The sequence below is a fragment of the Phocoena sinus genome, chromosome 5, assembly GCF_008692025.1.
Source record: "Phocoena sinus isolate mPhoSin1 chromosome 5, mPhoSin1.pri, whole genome shotgun sequence".
Classification (NCBI taxonomy): Eukaryota; Metazoa; Chordata; class Mammalia; order Artiodactyla; family Phocoenidae; genus Phocoena; species Phocoena sinus.
In genome coordinates this window covers 47,837,873-47,859,793 of record NC_045767.1, presented here as the reverse complement: position 1 = coordinate 47,859,793, position 21,921 = coordinate 47,837,873, and positions in this window count along the sequence as shown.

Below are 21,921 nucleotides of genomic sequence, written 5' to 3'. Positions count from 1 at the left end.
TTTAACTACCAGCTGTCTACCTGGTCCCCCAGAGGATGGTGCCATACAAGGATTCAGAATTGGATTCATCTCTTGGCAGACGGAGCAAATAGAACCTATGCATACGCTCCAATATTGTTATCATGGTCAAGTGCACTTGGTCTTTTGAAGAATGTGGTGATAACTGGGGAGCAGATCAAAATGATATCTATGGGAAAGGAAATCTTGTCTACCTGATTTCTGAGCTCACAGTGAATTTCTTTTGCTCCTGATCAGTCTGGCTAGAGGCTTATCAATTTTATTGAATTTTTCAAACATCCATCTTTTGCTTCACAGATATTCTGTATTATTTTCTCTTTCACTCATTTCCACTATGATAGTGATTATTCTCTTTCATTTACATACCTTGGGCTTAATTTTCTCTTTCACTTTTTAAAAAAATAATTTTATTTGAGTATGGTTGATTTACGATGTTGTGTTAGTTTCAGGTATACAGCAAAATGAATTAGTTATACATATATCCACTCTATTTTAGATTCTTTACCCATATATATCATTACAGAGTATTGGAGTAGAGTTCCTTGTGTTATATAGTAGGTCCTTATTAATTATCTATTTTGTATATAGTAGTGTGTATATCTTAATGTTAACCTCACATTTTTTATTCAAGTAAAATATAGCATCGGTATTTTTTGTGTTTTTTTTTTTTTTGCGATACGCGGGCCTCTCATTGCTGTGGTCTCTCCCATTGCGGAGCACAGGCTCTGGACGCGCAGGCTCAGCGGCCATGGCTCACGGGCCCAGCCACTCCTGCGGCATGTGGGATCTTCCTGGACCAGGGCACGAACCTGTGTCCCCTGCATCGGCAGGCAGACTCTCAACCACTGCACCACCAGGGAAGCCCCGTTTTTTGAACATAAGGATTTAGTGCTATAAATTTCCAAGTACTACTTTAGTTATGTCCCACAAATTTTTATATGTTGATTTTCATTTTACTTATTTCAATATATTTTCTAATTTCCCTTTGATATATTCTTGATCTATGGGTTATTTACTTTCAAAATTTAGTTACCACATGCCTTTGTGTTTTCTTATTACAAACCTAATTCCATTGTGATCAGAAAATATAGTTTGTTTAATCTGAATAATTTTAATTTAAGAATATTTTATGGCCTATGCAACTAGAGAAAAGCCTGTGGGCAGCAACAAACACCCAATGCAGCCAAAAATTAATAAACAAAATAAAGAAATTTATTAAAAAAAGAGTATATTATGGCCTAGATTATGGATTTTTTTGGTAAATATTTTGTGTGTACTTTATTTTTAAATTTTTTTAACGTCTTTATTGGAGTATAATTGCTTTACAATATTGTGTTAGTTTCTGCTGTATAACAAAGTGAATCAGCTATATGTATACATATATCCCCATATCTCCTCCCTCTTGCATCTACCTCCTACCCTCCCTATAGCACCTCTCTAGGTGGTCACAAAGCACCGAGCTGATCTCTCTGTGCTATTCGGCTGCTTCGCACTAGCTATCTATTTTACATTTGGTATGGTAGGTATGTCCATGCCACTCTCTCACTTTATCCCAGCTTACCATTTCCCCTCCCTGTGTCCTCAAGTCTGTTCTCTACGTCTGTGTCCTTTATTCTTGTTCTGCCCCTAGGTTCTTCAGAACCCCCCCTTTTTTAAGATTCCATATATGTGTGTTAGTATACGGTATTTTTTTTTCTTTTTCTGACTTACTTCACTCTGTATGACAGACAATAGGTCCAATGACCTCACTACAAATAACTCAGCTTCATTTCTTTTTATGGCTGAGTAATATTCCATTGTATATATGGGCCACATCTTCTTTATCCATTCATCTGTCAATGGACACTTAGATGACTTCCATATCCTGGCTATTGTAAATAAAGCTGCAATGAACATTGTGGTACTTGACTCTTTTTGAATTATGGTTTTCTCAGGGTATATGCCTAGTAGTGGGATTGCTGGATTGTATGGTAGTTCTATTTTTAGTTTTATAAGGAACCTTCATACTGTTCTCCATAGTGGCTGCATCAATTTACATTCCTACCAACAGTGCAAGAGGGTTCCCTTTTCTCCACACCCTCTCCAGCATTTATTGCTTATATATTTTTTTGATGATGGCCATCCTGACTGGTGTGAGGTGATAGCTCATTGTAGTTTTGATTTGAATTTCTCTAATGATTAGTGATGTTGAGCATCCTTTCCTCTGTTTGTTGGCAGTCTGTAAATCTTCTTTGGTGAAATGTCTATTTAGCTTTTCTGCCCATTTTTGGATTGGGTTCTTTGTTTTTTTTGATATTGAGCTGCATGAGCTGCTTGTAAATTTTTTTTTTTTTCAGTATGGCGGGCCTCTCACTGTTGTGGCCTCTCCGTTGCGGAGCACAGGCTCCAGAAGTGCAGGCTCAGTGGCCATGGCTCACGGGCCTGGCTGCTCCGCAGCATGTGGGATCTTCCTGGACCGGGGCACTAACCTGTGTCCCCTGCATCGGCAGGTGGACACTCAACCACTGCGCCACCAGGGAAGCCCCTGCTTGTAAATTTTGGAGAATAATCCTTTATCAGTTGCTTCATTCACAAACATTTATTCCCATTCAGAGCGTTGTCTTTTCGTCTTGTTTATGGTTTCCTTTGCTGTGCAAAAGCTTTTAACTTTCACTAGGTCCCATTTGTTTACTTTTGTTTTTATTTCCATTTCTCTAGGAGGTGGGTCAAAAAAGATCTTGCTGTTATTTATGTCATAGAGTGTTCTGCCTATGTTTTGCTCTAAGAGTTTCATAGTGTCTGGTCTTACATTTAGGTTTTTAATCCATTTTGAGTTTATTTTTGTGTATGGTGTTAGGGAGTGTTCTAAATTCATTCTTTTACATGTAGCTGTCCAGTTTTCCTAGCACCAGTTATTGAGGAGGATGTCTTTTCTCCGTTGTATATTCTTGCCTCCTTTATCAAAAATAAGGTGACCATATGTGCATGAGTTTACCTCTGGGCTTTCTATCTTGCTCCATTGATCTACATTTCTGGTTTTGTGCCAGTACCATACTGTCTTGATTACTGTAGCTTTGTAGTATAGTCTGAAGTCCAGGAGTCTGATTTCTCAAGCTCAATTTTTCTTTCTCAAGATTGTTTTGTCTATTCGGGGTCTCTTGTGTTTCCATACAAATTGTGAAATTTTTTGTTCTAGTTCTGTGAAAAATGCCATCGGTAGTTTGATAGCGATTCCATTGAATCTGTAGACTGCTTTTGGTAGTATAGTCATTTTCACAATGTTGATTCTTTCAATCCAAGAACATGGTATATCTCTCCATATGCTTGTATCATCTTTAATTTTTTTCATCAGTGTCATAGATTTCTGCATACAGGTCTTTTGTCTCCTTAGGTAGGTTTATTCCTAGGTATTTAATTCTTTTTGTTGCAAAGGTAAGTGGGAGTATTTCCTTAATTTCTCTTTCAGATTTTTCATCATTAGTGTGTAGGAATGCAAGAGATTTCTGCACATTAATTTTGTGTCCTTCAACTTTACCAAATTCATTGATTAGGTCTAGCAGCTTTCTGGTGGCATCTTTGGGATTTTCTATGTATAATATCATGTCATCTGGAAAGAGGGACAGTTTTGCTTATTCTTTTCCAATTTGTATTCCTTTTATTTCTTTTTCCTTTCTGATGGCTGTGGCTAGGACTTCCAAAATGATGTCCAAAATAGTGGCGGGAGGGCTTCCCTGGTGGCACAGTGGTTGAGAGTCCGCCTGCCGATGCAGGGGACATGGCTTCATGCCCCGGTCCGGGAAGATCCCACATGCCATGGAGCAGCTGGGCCCGTGAGCCATGGCTGCTGAGCCTGCACGCCTGGAACCTGTGCTTCACAACGGAAGAGGCCACAACAGTGAGAGGCCCACATACCGTGAAAAAAAAAATAGTGGCGCGAGTGAATATCCTTGTCTTCTTCCTGATCTTTGAGGAAATGCTTTCAGTTTTCACCATTGAGAACATTGTTGGCTGTGGGTTTGTCATATATGGCCTTCATTATGTTGAGGTTAAGTTCCTTCTATGCGTACTTTCTGGAAGGCTTTTATCATAAATGGGTGTTGAATTTGTCAAAAGATTTTTCTGCCTCTATTGAGACGATCATATTGTTTTGCTCCTACAATTTGTTAATATGGTTTTGTCACATTGATTGTTTTGCATATTCAAGAATCCCTGCATTCCTGGGATAAACCCAACTTGACCATGGTGTATGATCCTTTTAATGTGTTGTTGGATTCTGTTTGCTAGTATTTTGTTGAGTATTTTTTCATCTATGTTCATCAGTGATATTGGCCTGTAGTTATCTTTCTTTGTGACATCTTTGTTTGGTTTTGGTATCAGGGTGATGGAGGCCATCATAGACTGAGTTTGCAAGTGTTCCTCCTTCTGCTATGTTTTGGAAGAGTTTGAGAAGGATAGGTGTTAGCTCTTCTCTAAATGTTTGATAGAATTTGCCTGTGAAGTCATCTGGTCCTTGGCTTTTGCTTGTTTGAAAATTTTTAATCACAGTTTCATTTCTGTGCTTGTGATTGGTCTGTTTATATTTTCTGTTTCTTCTTGGTGCAGTCTAGGAAGGTTGTGCTTTTCTAAGAATTTGTCCAGTTATTCCAGCTTGTCCATTGTATTGGCATATTGTTGCATGCATTAATGCCTCATGATTTCTTGTAATTTCTACAATGTCAGTTGTTACTTCTCCTTTTTCATTTCTAACTCTGTTGATTTGAATCTTCTCCTTTTTTTTCTTGATGAGACTGAGTAGTTGTTTATCAAATTTGTTTATCTTCTCAAAGAACCAGCTTTTAGTTTTATTGATTTTTGCTATTGTTTCCTTCATTTCTTTTTCCTTATTTCTGATCTGATCTTTATGATTTCTTTCCTTCTGCTAACTTTGGGGTTTTTTGTTCTTCTTTCTCTAATTGCTCTAGGTGTAAGGTTAGGTTGCTTTTTGGAGATGTTTCTTTTTTCTTGAGGTAGGATCGTATTGCTATAAACTTCCCTCTTAGAACTGATTTTACTGCATCCCATGGGTTTAGGGTGGTTGTGTTTTCATTGTCATTTGTTTCTAGATTTTTTTTTTTTTTTTATGGTACGCGGGCCCCTCACTGTTGTGGCCTCTCCCGTTGCAGAGCACAGGCTTCGGGCACACTGGCTCAGCTGCCATGGCTCACGGGCCCAGCTGCTCCATGGCATGTGGGATCTTCCCAGACCAGGGCATGAACCCGTGTCCCCTGCATCCGCAGGTGAACTCTCAAGCACTGTGCCACCAGGGAAGCCCTGTTTCCAGGAATTTTTTGATTTCCTCTTTGATTTCTTCAGTGACCTCTTTGTTATTTAGTAGCATATTGTTTAGCCTCCATGTATTGGTATTTTTTGCAGTATTTTTCCTGTAATTGATATCTAGTCTCATAGCATCGTAGTCAGAAAAAATACTTGATATGATTTTAGTTTTCTTAAATTTGCCAAGGCTTGATTTGTGACCCAAGATATGATCTATCATGGAGAATGTTCCATGACCACTTTAGAAGAAAGTGTATTCTGTTGCTTTTGGATGGAATGTCCTATAAATATCAATTAAGTTCATCTTGTTTAATGTATCATTTAAAGCTTGTGTTTCCTTATTTATTTTCATTTTGAATGATCTGTCCATTGGTGAAAGTGGGGTGTTAAAGTCCCCTACTATGATTGTGTTACTGTTGATTTCCCGCTTTTATGGCTGTTATTATTTGCTTTTTGTATGAGGTGCTCCTATGTTGCATGCATAAATATTTACAATTGTTATATCTTCTTCTTGGATTGATGCCTTGATCATTATGCAGTGTCCTTCTTTGTTTCTTGGAATAGTGTTTATTTTAAAGTCTATTTTGTCTGATATGAGAATTGCTACTCCAGCTTTCTTTTGATTTTCATTTGCTTGGAATATCTTTTTCCATCCCCTCACTTTCAGCCTGTATGTGTCCCTAAGTCTGAAGTGGGTCTCTTGTAGACAGCATATACACTGGTCTTGTTTTTGTATCCATTCAGCCAGTGTATTTCTTTTAGTGGGAGTATTTAATCCATTTACATTTAAGGTAGTTATCCATATGTATATTCTTATTACCATTTTCTTAATGTTTTGGGTTTGTTATTGTAGGTCTTTTCTTTCTCTTATGTTTCCCTGCCTAGAGAAGTTCCTTTAGCATTTATTGTAAAGCTGTTTGGTGGTTCTGAATTCTTTTAGTTTTGCTTCTCTGTAAAGATTTTAATTTTGCCATGGAAGTTGAATTAGATCTTTGCTGGGTAGAGTAATCTTGGTTGTCCGTTTTTTTCCCTTTCATCACTTTAAATATGTCTACCACTCCCTTCTGGTTTGCAGAGCTTCCTCTGAAAGATAAGCTGTTAAACTTATGGGATTCCTTTATATGTTATTTGTTGCTTTCCTGTTGCTGCTTTTAATATTTTTTCTGTGTACTTAATTTTTGATAGTTTGATTAATATGTGTCTTGGTGTGTTTCTCTCTTGGGTTTATACTATATGGGACTCTCTTTGCTTCTGGACTTGATTGACTATTTCCTGTCTCATATTAGGGAAGTTTTCAACTATAAACTCTTCAAATATTTTTCTGAGTCGCTTTCTTTTTTCTCTTCTTCTGGGAACTCTATAATTCAAATGTTGGTGCCATTTAATGTTCGTCCCAGAAGTCTCTAAGAATGTCCTCAATTCTTTTCATTCTTTTTTCTTTATTTTTGCTCTGTGTAGTTATTTCCACTATTTTATCTTCCAGGTCACTTATCCGTTCTTGTCTCAGTTACTCTGCTATTGATTTCTTCTAGAGAATTATTAATTTCATTTATTGTGTTTTTCATCATTGTTTGCTTGCTGTTTAGTTCGTCTAGGTACTTGTTAAATGTTTCTTGTATTTTTCTCCATTCTATTTTCAAGATTTTGTATCATCTTACTATCTTTACTCTGAATTCTTTTTCAGGTAGACTGCCTTTCCTCTTCATATTTTTGGTCTGGTGGGTTTTACCTTGCTCCTTCATCTTCTGTGTGTTTCTCTGTCTTCTCATTTTTGCTTAACTTACTGTGTTTTGCATTCCCTTTTGCAGAGTGCAGGTTCATAGTTCCATTTTTTTTGGTGTCTGCCACCAGTGCATAAGGTTGGTTCAGTGGGTTATGTAGGTTTCCTGGTTGGGTGGGATTGGTGCCCGTGTTCTGGTAGATGAGGCTGGATCTTGTCTCTCTGGTGCTAAGACCACATCTGGTAATGTTTTTATTATGATTTTAGGCAGCATCTCTGCTAATGGGTGGGAATGTTTTCCTGTCTTGCTAGTTGTTTGGCATAGGGTGTCCAGCACTGTAGTTTGATGGTTGTTTGAGTGGAGCTGGGTCTCAGTGTCGAGATGGAGATCTCTGGGAGAGGTTTCACCTTTTGATATTACATGGAGCTGGGAGGTCTCTTGTAGACCAATGTCCTGAACTCTGCTCTCCCACCTCAGGGGCACAGACGTGATACTCAGCTGGAGCACCAAGACCCTGTCAGCCACACGGCTCAGAAGAAAAGGGAGAAAAAAAAAAAGAGAAAGAAAGAAAATAAATAAAATAAAATAAATTTTTTAAAATCAAAAATAAGAATAAATTATTAAAAATAAAAAATTTAACTTTTTTAAAGAATAAATAATAATCAAATAAGTAATAAAATAAAGTAATAATAAAATAATAATAGTAATAATAAAATAATTATAAAATAAGTAATAAAAAAAGAAAAATATGGAAGAAAGAAAAAAAGAAGACAGCAACCAAACCAAAACACAAATCCACTAATGATAAGAAGCACTAAAACCTATACTAAAAAAGAAAAAAAAGACAGACAGAACCTAGGACCAAATGGTAAAAGCAAAGCTATACAGACACAATCACTCAAAGAAGCATGCCCATACACACACACAAAAGAGAAAAAGGAAAAAAATATATATATCTCTATTAAAAAAAAAAAGGAAGAGAGTTATTGATTCACAAATCAATAAACAAATCCATCAATGATAATGAACTTTTAATGCTAAACTAAGATAGACATAAAATCAGAATGAAATTTGATGCAGAAAGCAAACCCCAAGTCTACAGTTGCTCTCAAACTCCACTGCTTCAATTTTGGGTTAATTCATTGTCTGTTCAGGTATTCAGAGATGCAGGGTACATTAAGTTGATTGTGTAGATTTAATCCGCTGCTCCAGAGGCTGCTGGGAGAAATTTCCCTTTGTCTTTTTGTTTGCACATCTCCTGGGGTTCAGCTTTGGATTTGACCCTTTCTCCTGTGTGTAGGTCACCTGAGGGCAACTACTTCTTTGCTCAGACAGGATGGGGTTAAAGTAGCATCTGATTAGGGAGCTCTGGCTCACTCAGACCAGGGTGAGGAAGGGGTACAGAATGTGGGGTGAGCCTGCGGTGGCAGAGGCTGGCATGACGTTGCAACAGCCTGAGGCACACTGTGTGCTTCTCCTGGGGAAGTTTTTCCCTGGATCACAGGACCCTGGCAGTGGCGGGCTGCACAGGCTCTCGGGAGGGGAGGTGTGGATAGTGACCTGTGCTTGCACACAGGCTTCATGATGGCTGCAGCAGCAATCTTAACGTTTCATGCCCGTTCCTGGTGTCCACGCTGATAGCCGCAGATCACCCCATCTCTGGAGCTCTTTTAGGCGGTGATCTGAATCCCCTCTCCTCGCACATCCCAAAACAATGGTCTCTTGCCTCTTAGGCAGTTCCAGACTTTTTCCTGGACTCCCTCCCACCTAGCTGTGGTGAACTAACCCCCTTCAGGCTGTGCTCCCGCAGCCAACCCCAGTCCTCTCCATGGGATCTGACCTCCAAAGCCTGAGCCTCAGCTCCCAGCCCCATCTGCCCTGGCGGGTGAGCAGACAAGCCTCTCAGGCTGGTGAGTGCAGGTCAACACTGACCCTCTGTGCGGGAATCTCTCTGCTTTACCCTCTGCACTCCTATTGCTGTGCTGTCCTCCGTGGCTCCAAAGCGTCTCCCCTGCCACCCCCTTCTCTGCAAGTGAAGGGGCTTCCTAGTGTGTGGAAACTTTTCCTCCTTTACAGCTACTTCCCAGAGGTGCAGGTCCAGTCCCTATTCTTTTGTCTCTGTTTTTTCTTTTGCCCTACCCAGGTATGTGGGGCATTTCTTACCTTTTGGGAAGTCTGAGGTCTTCTGCCAGCGTTCAGTAGGTGTTCTGTAGGAGTTGTTCCACATGTAGATGTCTTTCTGATGTATTTGTGGGGAGGAAAGTGATCTCTACATCTTACTCCTCCACCATCTTGGAGGTCTCTCCCTTGTGTGCACTTTAAAACAATGTGTATTCTGTTATCATTAGGTTGAGAGATACATAAATTGTTATTTAAATACAATTGGTTGGTAGTGTTATTCAGTCTTTTATATTTTTATTGATTTTTTGTCCATTCATTATTGGAAAGAAGTGTTAAAATCCAACTTTTATTGTGGATTTACCTATTTCTCCTGGAAGTTGTACTAAAAAGCTTGTTATAATTATTAGGTGTATAAATATTTGGAACTATTATGTCCTCTTGATGAATTGACCTCTTTGTTAGATGAAATGGCTCCCTTTATCCCTAGCTAAATGTTTTGTTTTGAATTTATTAAGTCTGACATAAATAGAGTCATCACCACATTTGTTTAAATTGTTAACATAGCACATCTCCTTACCACACTTTTACTTTATTCTCGTTGTTGCTTTATATTAAAGTATGTTTCTTTTAAGCAACATACTGTTAATAATTGCTTTTTTTTAATACAATCTGACAATCTCTGTCTTTCAGTTGGACTGTTTAGACCATTTACATTCGATTTGATTACTTGTATGGTTGGCTTTAAGTTTACCATTTTGTCATTCATTTTCTATTTGCACTATTTGTTTCCTTTTTCTTTTTTTTCCCTGCCTTCTTTTGGGTTGAGTATATTTAATGATTTCTATTTTTTAAACTGACATATTAGCTAAAACTTTGTCATATTATTTTGGCATATATTATATATGTTTAGCTTCTCACCGTCAACCTTCAGGTTGTATTATACTTCTTCACCTATAATATAAGAATCTCACAACACAATATTTCCATTTTTCTCTTCCCTGGTCTTTCTGCTATTGTCATATACACTTTAGTTCTACTTATTTTGTAAATCCCCAAATACATAGTTTTAATTTGACATTCAATCACCTTTTAAAATATTTAAATTCTTAGAAAAATATTTTACATATTCCTATATAGTTACCATTTCTGATGCCCTTCATTTCTTTGTGTTGATTCATAATTTCACCTGGTATAATTTTTTGATAGTACATTTCTTATAGTGCAGGTCTTGGTTATGAATTCTTTCAATTTTTATATTTCTGAAAACTTCTTTATTTTCCCTTTGTTTCTGAAAGATATTTTAACTAGGTGTGGCATTCTAGGTTGGTAGTTTATTTTCTTTTGATACTTAAACATGTTCTGGCTTTTCAAATGAAAAAAATCCCTTATCTTTGTTCCTAGCTACATAATGTATCTTATTCCACTGGCTACTTCTATGATTTTTCTCTTTTCACTGGTTTACTCAAATTGACTCTGATCTTTTCATGGTTTATTTTTTTTTCATATTTCTTGTTCTTGAGGTTTATTGAGCTTCTTGTAACTATAGGTTCATAATTTTTATCAGTTATAGAGAATTTCAGCCCTTATATTTTCAGATATTGTTGTCATCCTCTTTTCCCCTTCTTCAGAGACCCTGATTAAACACATACATGCCCTCTTAAAGTTATTACCACAGTACAATGATGTTATGCTAATTTTTTTCAGTCTTTTTTCCGCTGTGTTTTCATTTTGGATAGATTTTGTTGCTACTCTTCAAATTTACTAATCCTTTTTTTTTTTTCAATTTCTAACCTGCTCTTAAGCCATTAATTATTTTTAATTTTAGACATTATAGTTTTCATCTCTAGGATATCAACTTCAATCCTATTTCTATATTTTGTGTCCGCTTAAAAATGTTTAATTTTTCTTCTTGCTTCTTGAACATGTGGAATATAGTTACATTAAAGTTTTAAAGTAACTGTCTTTACTTCTACCATCCTGTACCATTTTCAGTTGATTAATATTTTCTTTCCTGTTTCTTTAAATGCCTAGTGATTTTCTAGATTTAATGCCAGCCATTATGGATTTCACCTTGTTGGAGATGGATTTCACTTGTTTGGAGATGGATATTTTTGTAGTCCCATAAACTTCATTTCTGTAAATATTATTGAGCTTTTTCCTAGAATTCAGTGCTGTTATTCATGAACAATATGATTTTTTGGTCTTTTTTTGAAAGCTTTTTTAGAAGTAGCATTTAATCTGGGACTAGTTTTGGCCAACTACCAAGGTCAAAACATTTTGGGTACTCTGATGGTCCCTTGAACTGTGAGGTCTTCTAATCTGGCTGGCAGAAATAGGAGCTATTCCAAGTCTTCTGTGATCCTCACTTGGTAATTATTCTACATAATTCTTTCAAGTGATTCCTTTTCAAGTCTTACATAATTTTCTCACATGGATATGCTGGCCAGTACTCAGCTGAAGTCTTTAGGGGACCCTCTGAAAATCTCTTCATTCTTGGCTCTCACCTGGTACTTTGCCATGTAAACCTAGCTGCCTTCTCTTCTCAAATTCCCAGAGCTATCTTGTCCAGCTCAGGGACATCTCTGGGCTCTGTCTAGGTCCCATTGTCCCTTAGACACAGCTTGGAACAAAACTGTCACTTGTTTCTCCTCTTTCAGGGATGACTATCTTTCACTGCCAATGCCCAATATTTGAAAAGTTGTTTCTATCCAGTTTTTCAGCTGTTTTAGATGTGAGGGTAAATCCAGTCACTGTTAATCTTTAACATCTAATTTTAATTGAATGAGATAATCATCATTTAATAATGAGAAGTTCATTTCTCATAGACCTGTGATCAGGTATTCAATATTTAAAAAGAGCCCAACTGTCAGTATAAAAATGATTTTCAAATGGATATGAATTTTTGGCAGGAAAAGTATAAAGGGTCCTATAGCAAAACTGCAGAATTGTGGCACAGTTACGTTCTTCTTTTTGAGTTTTCCAGAAGCTTCATGTAATTTCTTTGTATCAAACAACTACTTTCTGCTGGCATAGGACCCAAATGGTGGCAGTTTGCACTGCAGCATAGACCAACTGAAGAACCTGTTTAATTCAGGCTCCAATCTTAGGACATCTAATGAATTAGCCAGTGAATTAGTCAGATAATCATGTCTAAAGGTAGTGTGTTTTACTTCCACAATAGGCTCAATCGGTTTTATGCCTCTTAAAAGTAGGTGGTGCAAGTTTCAGTAATTTATCTTTCACTTTAGAAGAAATATCCTGTCCTATCCCAGACCACTAAAACGTTATATCAGTGTGGCAGGCTCAGGCTCTTGAACTTTTACAGGGTTTATCTCTCAACCCTTGGTACCCATATGTCTTAATAAGGTATCTAGTATGTGCCACTTCCTACTTATAGACCAATTAACATAAGGGCATCAATTTTATAGGACACAATATGATTAAGTTCTCTCCAGTTTATATTATGAAAGACAGCATGAAACATGACTAAACAGTACAGATGAGTTACTATCCTTGCCTTGTGAAGGCAAATTGCTTATGAGTATTTTTCATGATAGGAATTGGGGAAAAAAAATTGATCTAAGTCAGTGTTTCTCTAACAAAAAAGGGCAAAAGAATCATCTTAAAGGCTTGTTAAAACACAGATTTGGGGGCCTCACTTCTAGAGTTTCTGGTTTAGTCTATCAGGAATGAGATCCAAGAATTTGCATTTTTAATAAGTTTGTAGGTGATGCTGCTGCTGCTGATCCACTATCCTTTAAACCATGCAAGTGGCAGGGGTAATACTGATTTTCTCCAGTAAAGATGCTGCATCTGAAAACAGAGCTGCTATAGGCATTAATGCCTGATTTGTTTGTAATGATCCATAGTCAGTCTCCAAAACGGCTTTTCATCAGCCAAAAATGTGAGTTAATTGGGTATGTATTAAGAATTCCTTGTACCCCTAACTACACACATCTTTCTAGCATTTGATGGTGATACTGTTATCTGCATTACCCCTAGTGATTGAGCATTGCTTTTGATTTACTGTCTTAGCCATGGATGCAGATTGAGAAGCTTTCACTTGCTTGGTCCTAATGTAAATAACCCACAAAGTCCCCTTAGATTCACTCTGATATGAATCAAGTCAAGGATTCCATCTATCACCTGACTTTAATAAATGCCCACTCTCAGGGTAACCAAGATATATTTAGAGTCTCTAATGATTAGTAGCAGTTCAGAACCTTTACTTAATAATCCCCCAGAAAATTCTGAGTATTTCCCTTTCACCAGTGCATAACCTGGTAAAATGGCTAGAAGTCACAGAGAGAAGGTTTGGGGAATACACAATATTCATCAATAGCTATGTTGCAGATCCTTTCTCAAAGGGAAGCAACTTTCCCTTCAGTGGAGGTGCTTTAGGTGTGTGTATTGACTTAGATTTTGGACCTGGATAAAGAGGGTATGAATTCCCATTTATGATGACTTGAATTAGATTTTTCAACACAGACAGATGTAGGAATTTTCTGCTTTTATATATTAAGCCACACCTCAGTAGGCTGTTCATCTGTTTCATTCTGAGGGACCTAGTGGTTAGATAGCCGATGACACAGGTTAATGCAGATCAGAACACTATGATCAGCTCAACACATGCCTTATTAATGTAATTTTAAACACCTTGTTTCTGATGGTTAAGCCACTTGATCTGGGCTCTTCTACACTGGCATGCTATTTTTCCACTGAAATTTGAGCCATTTCTATTGCAGTATCTTTGGCTCATAGGAGGCATTCACCACAGAGATTTTCAAAGATGCTTTGGTAGGGGAAGTATCCTCCAGGCTCTTTCAGGTGATTGGTAGAGGAAGCTGAGGAGGTTACACATGATAAACCTGCTCTAATAGTCCCATAATCCTAAAACCTTCAGATTCCTTCTCCATCATCAGTGATTTTCAACTCAGGCTGCACATTAGAATCACCTGGGGGAGCTTCAGAAACTCAAATGCCCAGAATGTACCCCAGAATGTTTAAAATCAGACTCTATGTGGGTGGGACCAAGACATGAATTTTTTTAATGCTTCTTTGGTGATTCCAATGTACAACCAAGATTTAGAGCCACTGCACTATGTCAGAGAATTTCTAGCATTGCTTCCTCATTATCTGTAAGCCAATGTTAACCCCTACATTAATTAACTAGCCTTGTGGATGTGAACAACTCCTCCTTGGGTACTGAAATCCAATTCGTTACCTTTCAAATCTCAGTTGAGTATACCCAGAATTTGGAGATTCAAAATTCTCATCCTTTTCCCTTGTTTTCCCACATGTCTTATTCTTTTTCCACTAGTAGTCTTACCTTAGCATAAGAAACCTGGCTGTTTTTTTCATTTAGTGGGCTTTAACCACTGTGCAGTTATATTCAGTCCTTGGACTTGATTCTCATTCATACCTTCCCTATGGCTACTGGAGATAAGGGACGCTTTTAGGTTTCCATAGAAGCGTTCTGATTTTTCATTCATGTTCTGAAGCAGACCTTCATTTTTTTTTTCTTTTCTCTCACTACAATCTTTGTAATAAACCACTGTTGCCATAGTGACTAAGAGCCACAGCCACTTGATCTCCCAACGCCCTTCATTGCATCTACACTTCGTCTTATGCCACCACCAGTGATTATTCGACTAATCATGATGTCACAGCATGCCAGAGGTTATCAGTGTCCCCCATTTCTCCCAAAGAAAAGAAGCTATCTGTGAGCTTCTCAAATATTCTACCTACCCTTCCAGGAACCTATTTTAAGGATGTTTCCTGGGGCCACTTCTTGTGCCAATTACTGAATTACTCAAGATCCTGACAGGAAACAGATGGTACATTCAAATGGTCTGATTAAGGAGAGTTAATAAGAATTGTGTATAGGGATAAGAGAAACCAAAATCGAAAAAGAGTTGGTAAAGCACCCTGGGGCTAGCAAAGGCTGGGGAGCTTTTACTATTCCTACACATGAACTTTACTCTCCTTTCATCCTCTGATCTTCTGGTATCTCCACTGGACAAACTCAACCAAGATAACTCTCTGCCCAGAGGTCGAGGGATACAGTTGATGCATCTCATAAAAACAAAAACAAAAAGAAAACATACAGAAAGACAGGGGAAAATGTGGGGTAAGTCTAGAAACACAAATGGGAAAATCAGCAGAATGTTCAAATTGGATATCTCCTGTATTTCCAACATGTATATAAAGCTTTTATTTGACACCTTCAGTTGGATGATAAAGCATCTCAGATCCAGTATATTGAAACACATATGCATTTTCACTTAAATCTAGTCTGCTTGCTGTCAGAAAGGAAAGCTGTCTGACAGCAAGAAAGCTAAAAGTAATCTTTAACACCACCCTCTCTTTTCTCTTTCAATTCACTTTCAATTCTTGTTGGATTTTTAAAATCTCAAATATTTCATGTTATCTCTCTACTTCTTTATATCATCATTAAAAACATTGTTACTAGTGTAATACTTCCAAACTATTGTTCCTTCTTTATGTCATGGGTAGAAATATATTTATCACTATTTAAAAAAATTATTTAGACATTTTATTTTGAAGTATAAGACAGACCCAGCAAATGTATAAATCCTAAATGTACTGCTCGATGGATGACAACAAAGAGAACACTCACGTAACCACCACTTGGTGAAGAACTAGGACATTGTTAATACACTGGTTCCCCTTGAGTCTCTTCCAACCATTCCCTCCTTTCTCTCCTAAGGGAGATCTGTTATCTTGACCATTAACACTGTATAATAATTTAGTCTTGTCATTCATACTTTTTAAACAGCTTTGTTGGGATAGAATTCACTTATTTTAGAATATTTTCATCATCCTAGAAAGAAACTATACCCATCAACAGTCACTCCCCATTCTCCCCAGGTCCTCACCCTAGAGTCCTAGGCAGGACATTTTCCATTCTGTTTCTATAGATTTACCTATTCTGGATATTTCATAGAATAGAATCATAACATGTGGTCTTTCATGACTGACTGGCTTCTTTTGCTTAGCATAATGCTTTCAAACCTCACCTTAGCATGTATCAGTACTTCATTCCTTCTGATTGCCTAATAATATCACATTGTATGGATTTACATTTTATTTATTCATATTCAATTTATTCATATTCAAACATATATTCAATGTTGGTGGACATTTGGGTTATTTCTACTTTTTGTCTAGTATGAATAATGCCTCCATGAACATTTGTGTACAGTTTTTCTTGTGTGGCACAATTATTATTTAAATTAGATCATAGTAAAAGAATGATTTAGTAAAGAGTGGTAGGAAAAATAATGACCCTGCAAAGATATCTATGCTTTAATCCCAGAATCTGAATTTTTTTACCTTACATGGCATAAAGGACATGATAGATGTGACTTTGAGGTGGGGAGATTATCTGAATTTTTCAGGGGGTTGGTCTAATCTAATCTCAATTTTTCACTATTTGTTTTTTCAATCTACCTATACCTTACCTACTTCTTACTCTGTATGTCCAAAGGAGGCTGTTCTTTATGGTATGCATTGACTGTGTTCCTTGATCTTGGATGGTTGTCCTGGTTAGGTTTGAGGCATCATAATGTACCATTGGTATCAGAAGGTGAACGGAGAGTTAAAGTTGGATTATTTATTCCTTTGGCTCTTTATGTTTCTGGCTATGGATTTCCAATGGTAACATTCTTCTATTGCTTTCTCCTAGAGCACATTTTGAAAAGACTATTCTTTCCCCTTTGAACTATTTCAGCCCCACTGTGGAAAACCAATTGACCATAAACCTAATAGTTTATTTCTGGGCTTTCAATTGTGTTTCATTTATCTGTATGTTTATCTTTATTCTAGCACCACAATGTCTTGATTACTGTAGCCTTGCAGTAATATTTGAAATCAGAATGTGTAAGTCCTCCAACTTGTTCTTCTTTTCCAAGATTATTTTGGCTATTCTGGGCCCCTTGAATTTCTATATATATTTCAGGATCAGCTTGTCATTTTCTGCAAAGTAGCCAGATGGGGTTTTGACAAGAATTGCTTTGAATCTGTAAATCAGTTTTCAGAGTATTGCTATCTTAAAATTAAGTCTTCTGATCTCTGATTATGGGCTGTCTTCTCATTTATTTGGTTCCTCTTTAATTTCTTTCAATAATTGTTTTTTAGTTCTCAAGGTACAGTATTATATTTTTGTTAAATTTATTCCTTTTTATTATTGTTGATTCTACTGCAAATGAAATTGTTTTCTTAATTTCATTTTGGCATTTTTCATTGCTAGTGTATAGAAACAATTAATTTTGGTATACTGATCTTGTATTCTGTAATCTGGCTGTATTTATGTACATTTAGTTCTCAGAGCATTTTTATGGATTCCTTAAGATTTTCTATATACAAGTACTTGTCATCTTCAGGTAGCCTTTCCAATATGGCTGCCTTTAATTTTTAAGTTTAATTTTTATTTTGTTTAATTGTCTTGTCTAGAGTCTCCAATATATTGTTGAATGGAAGTGGCAAGAGTGGTCTTCCTTATCTTTCTTCTGATCTTAAGGAAAAAGCATTCAGTTCTTTCATGTTAATTATGCTGTTAGCTGTGGGGTTTTTGTACCTCAACTTTTTATTAGGTCAGGGAGCTTCCTTTTATAAATGGTTTGTTGATTATTTTTATCGTAAAAAAGTCTTATCAAGTTTGTTCTTTTGCATTTATTGAGATAATCATATGGTTTTTATTCTTTATGAATGAGGTGTATTAGTTTGATTTTTTATTCTTGCAAGTTTGCATTCCTGGGATACATACTACTTGCTCATGGCACATAATGTTTTTTATATGTTGCCAGATTTAATTCGCTTTTTTTTTTTTTTTTTTTTTGAGGATTTTATGTCTATGTTCATAAGGGAATTGGTTTCTAGCCTTTCTTTTCTTAGGATGTCATTGTCTCGTTTGGTATTAGGGTATACTGCCAGCATACAATAAATTGGGAAGTATTCCTTCTTCTATTTTTTTGGATGAGTTTGTGATGGATTTGTGTTAATTCTACTTAAATATTATGTAGAATTCACCAGTGAAGCTATCAAATCCTGGGATTTTTCTTGTTGAATATTTTGAAATTACGAATTCCATGCTTGCTCTAGGCCTATTCAGATTATTTCTTCTTGAGTCAGTTTTGCTAATGTCTTTCTAGGAATTTTACATTTCGTCTCATTTATCTAATTTGTTGGCACATCCTTTTACTCTTACCTATTAGTTTCTTTACAAACAATGTAGGTTTCTTGTGGATAGTATATAGCAAATAATAGGGTCTTACTTTTATATTTGTTCTGAAATATTTTGCCTTTTAATTGGGGCGTTTAGACCACTTACATTTCAATGTATTTTGGGACATAAATTTATCATCTTTCCATTTGTTTTCCTTTTGTTGTATTTGATTTTTATGCCACCTCTTTTCTCTCTTCTTTTGTATTAATAACATGTTTTGTATAATTCGATTTTATCTTATTTTTGTCTTTATTAGATATAAATTTTTTTTCTTCAGTGTTTGTGCTACAGTTTTTGGTATTCATCTTTAGGTTATAGAGTCCATTATAATTTTTTTTTTTTTTTTCCCACACTGCATGGCAGGCAGAACTTCCCCAACCAGGGATTGAACCCGTGGTCCCTGCAGTGGAAGAGCAGAGTCTTAACCACTGGACCACCAAGGAAGTCCTCATTATAATTTCTAGTTTACCTCCAAGTGATATTATATATTTCACATAGAGCATAAGACTCTTACACCAGTGTACTTCCAGTTATCTTCTCCTGGCTTTTGTGTTATTGTCATTTTTACTTCTGAATGTGGTATAAACCCCAAAATGCATTAATATTCACGCTGCTGTAAACAGTCAAATATCTTTAAAATTTCTTTAAATCATATTTAAAAATACCTCTTTTACATACCACCACATAGTTACCATTTCTGGGTCTCTCTGGTCCTTTGTATAAATCCATATATCAATCTGATACAATTTTTTTTTTTTGCCTGAAGGACTTTCTTTCACATTTCATATCATGCAAGTCTACTGGTTATGCATTCTTTCAGCTTTTGTATGTCTGAGCTTTTGTATGTATGTTTATTTGCTTTAGTTGCTGAGAGATACTTTTTCTAGGCATAAACTTCGAAGTTAAAAATTTTTTTTTCAGTATTTCAAAAGTTTTGCTCCAACATCTAGCTTGCACTTTTTTCTCTGGTGAGAAGTCTTGTCTTTCTTATTTTTGTTCTTCCCTAAGTAATGTGTCTTTTTTCACAGGCTGAATTTGAGGTTCTCTCTTGGTCACTACTTTAAAGATAATTATTATGTAAATGGATGTAGTTTACTTTATGTTTATTTATTTATTAACATATTTATTGGAGTAAAATTGCTTTAACAATATTGTGTTAGTTTCTGCTGTATAACAAAGTGAATCAGCTATATGTATATGTATATATATATCCCCATATACACTCTCTCTTGTATCTCCCTCCCACCCTCCCTATCCCACCCCTTTAGGTGGCCAAAAAGCACTGAGCTGATCTCCCCCTGCGATGCAACTGCATCCCACTAGCCAGTTTACATTTGGTAGTGTATATATGCTACCTTCTTACTTTGCTTGTTCTTTTTCATATTGTCGTGTAAAAATTCCATCTCTGCTTTTTAATTAATGTGTTTTGCCTATTTTAATGGATGTAAATTTTGGTATGATTAGGTTTAATATGACAGTATTGTTATTTCTTATCTATTTTTTAAAAACACATTTATTTATTTATTTATTTGGCCATGTCACATGTCCTGAGGGATCTCAGTTCCCTGACCAGGGATAGAACCTGCACCCCTTGCAGTAGAAGCGCCACTGGGTCTTAACCACTGGTCTGCCAGGGAAGTCCCCATTGCTATTTATTTTCTATTTGACCCATTTGTCCGTCCTTCCTTCCTTCCATTCTTCCTTCCTTCTCTCTTTCTTGCCTGTCTTCACTGGATTGTTTTAAAAACAAAGACAATTTAGATAAACTTTTCAATTTAGAACAGTTTTACATTTATAGAAAAGTTATCAAGATATCATATTCCTCAACTTATTCTTCCCTATTATTAATATCTTGGATTAGTATTGTATGTTTGTTAGAATTAGTAAATCAATATTGATACATCATTGTTAACTAAAGCCCATACTCTTTTTTTTTTTTTTTTTTCGGTACGTGGGCCTCTCACTGTTGTGGCCTCTCCCGTTGCAGAGCACAGGCTCCGGACATGCAGGCTCAGTGGCCATGGCTCATGGCCCAGCCGCTCCGTGGCATGTGGGATCTTCACGGACCAGGGCATGAACCCGTGTCCCCTGCATCGGCAGGCGTACTCTCAACCACTGCTCCACCAGGGAAGCCCAAGCCCATACTCTTATCAGAGTTACTTAATTTTTACCTAATGTCTGTTTTCTGGTCCAGGATTCCATCCAGGAAACCAGATTGTATTTAATAGTCATGTCTCCTTAGTTTCCCCTTGGTGATGACATTTTCTTAGACTTCCTTGTTTTTGCGAACCGAGGCCATTTGTAGGAATATTGGTAATTTTGTAGAATAATCCTCAATTGGAATTCGATATTTTTCTCATGATTTCACTGGGGCTATGGGTTTTGGGAGGAATACCAGAGAGGTAAAGTGCTATTTTCATCATGTCATATTGAGTACATACTATCAACATGACATCACTGTTGATGTTAATCTTGATCACCTGGCTGAGGTAGCGTTTGTCCGGTTTCTCCGTGTAAAGTTAGTGTTTCATTTACCCCTTCCCATACTGTATTCTTTGGAAGGAGGTCTCTCTATGCAGTACTCACTTAAGAAGTGGGGAGTTAAGCTTCACCTCCTTGAGGGGGCAGTATCTACATAAATTATTTGGAATTCTAAACAGAAGTTTTGCCTACTCTCTCCCATTTACTAATTTATTCAATCATTTATTTATATTAGTATAAATTTATAGACATTTATTTTATACTTTAGGTAATAATCCAATACTACTTTATTATATTGCTTAAATTTTTTCAGCTCTGGCCACTGGGAACTCTTTTGGTTGGCTCCTCTGCTTTTTTGATATACCCCTTAATCATTGTGTGTGTGTGTGTGTGTGTGTGTGTGTGTGTGTGTGTTTGGAGGGGGAGGAGCACACTTCCTTACTTCCTGACACTTCAAGATGCTCCAGGATCCTTTGGCAGAGTCCCTGATCCAGTGTTACAAGAAGCCATTTCTCTAAGGAATCTCGGTTCCTTTTTTCAAAGAATGATAATAGAATGATACTACTAGGGTGTTGATGCTTCTAGGCCCTCTAAAATGACAGAGCAATGGAATATAAGTGTGTATACTAACCCATGTGTACACCTATAAATTTTCATATATGGAACAATCTACATCTGTAGTAAGTTAAACATGAATTTTTACTCATGTCTCTAATTTATTACATATGGAGCATTCTAGCCTCTTTTCCTTGCTTACCTGTGTGCTCTCACTCCAACAGTGAAAAGAGTGGCTCCCACCATCTGCCATCAGTTCACTTAGTTGTTCAGTTCCAATATACATGCATAGCAGTATCAGAATCCTTAATTCATACCCCTTGGGAAATGCCCTTATCAACTAGAGTACAAGGCTAAATGTATAGTTCCTTTTGCCTTTAGTCTTATAGATTTCACTTACTTCCAAAGATATTTAGGTCAGCACCCACCCCCCCCTTCAGTGACATTCTACATTCTATCCTGGGGGCCTCCAATCTTTTAGATGAT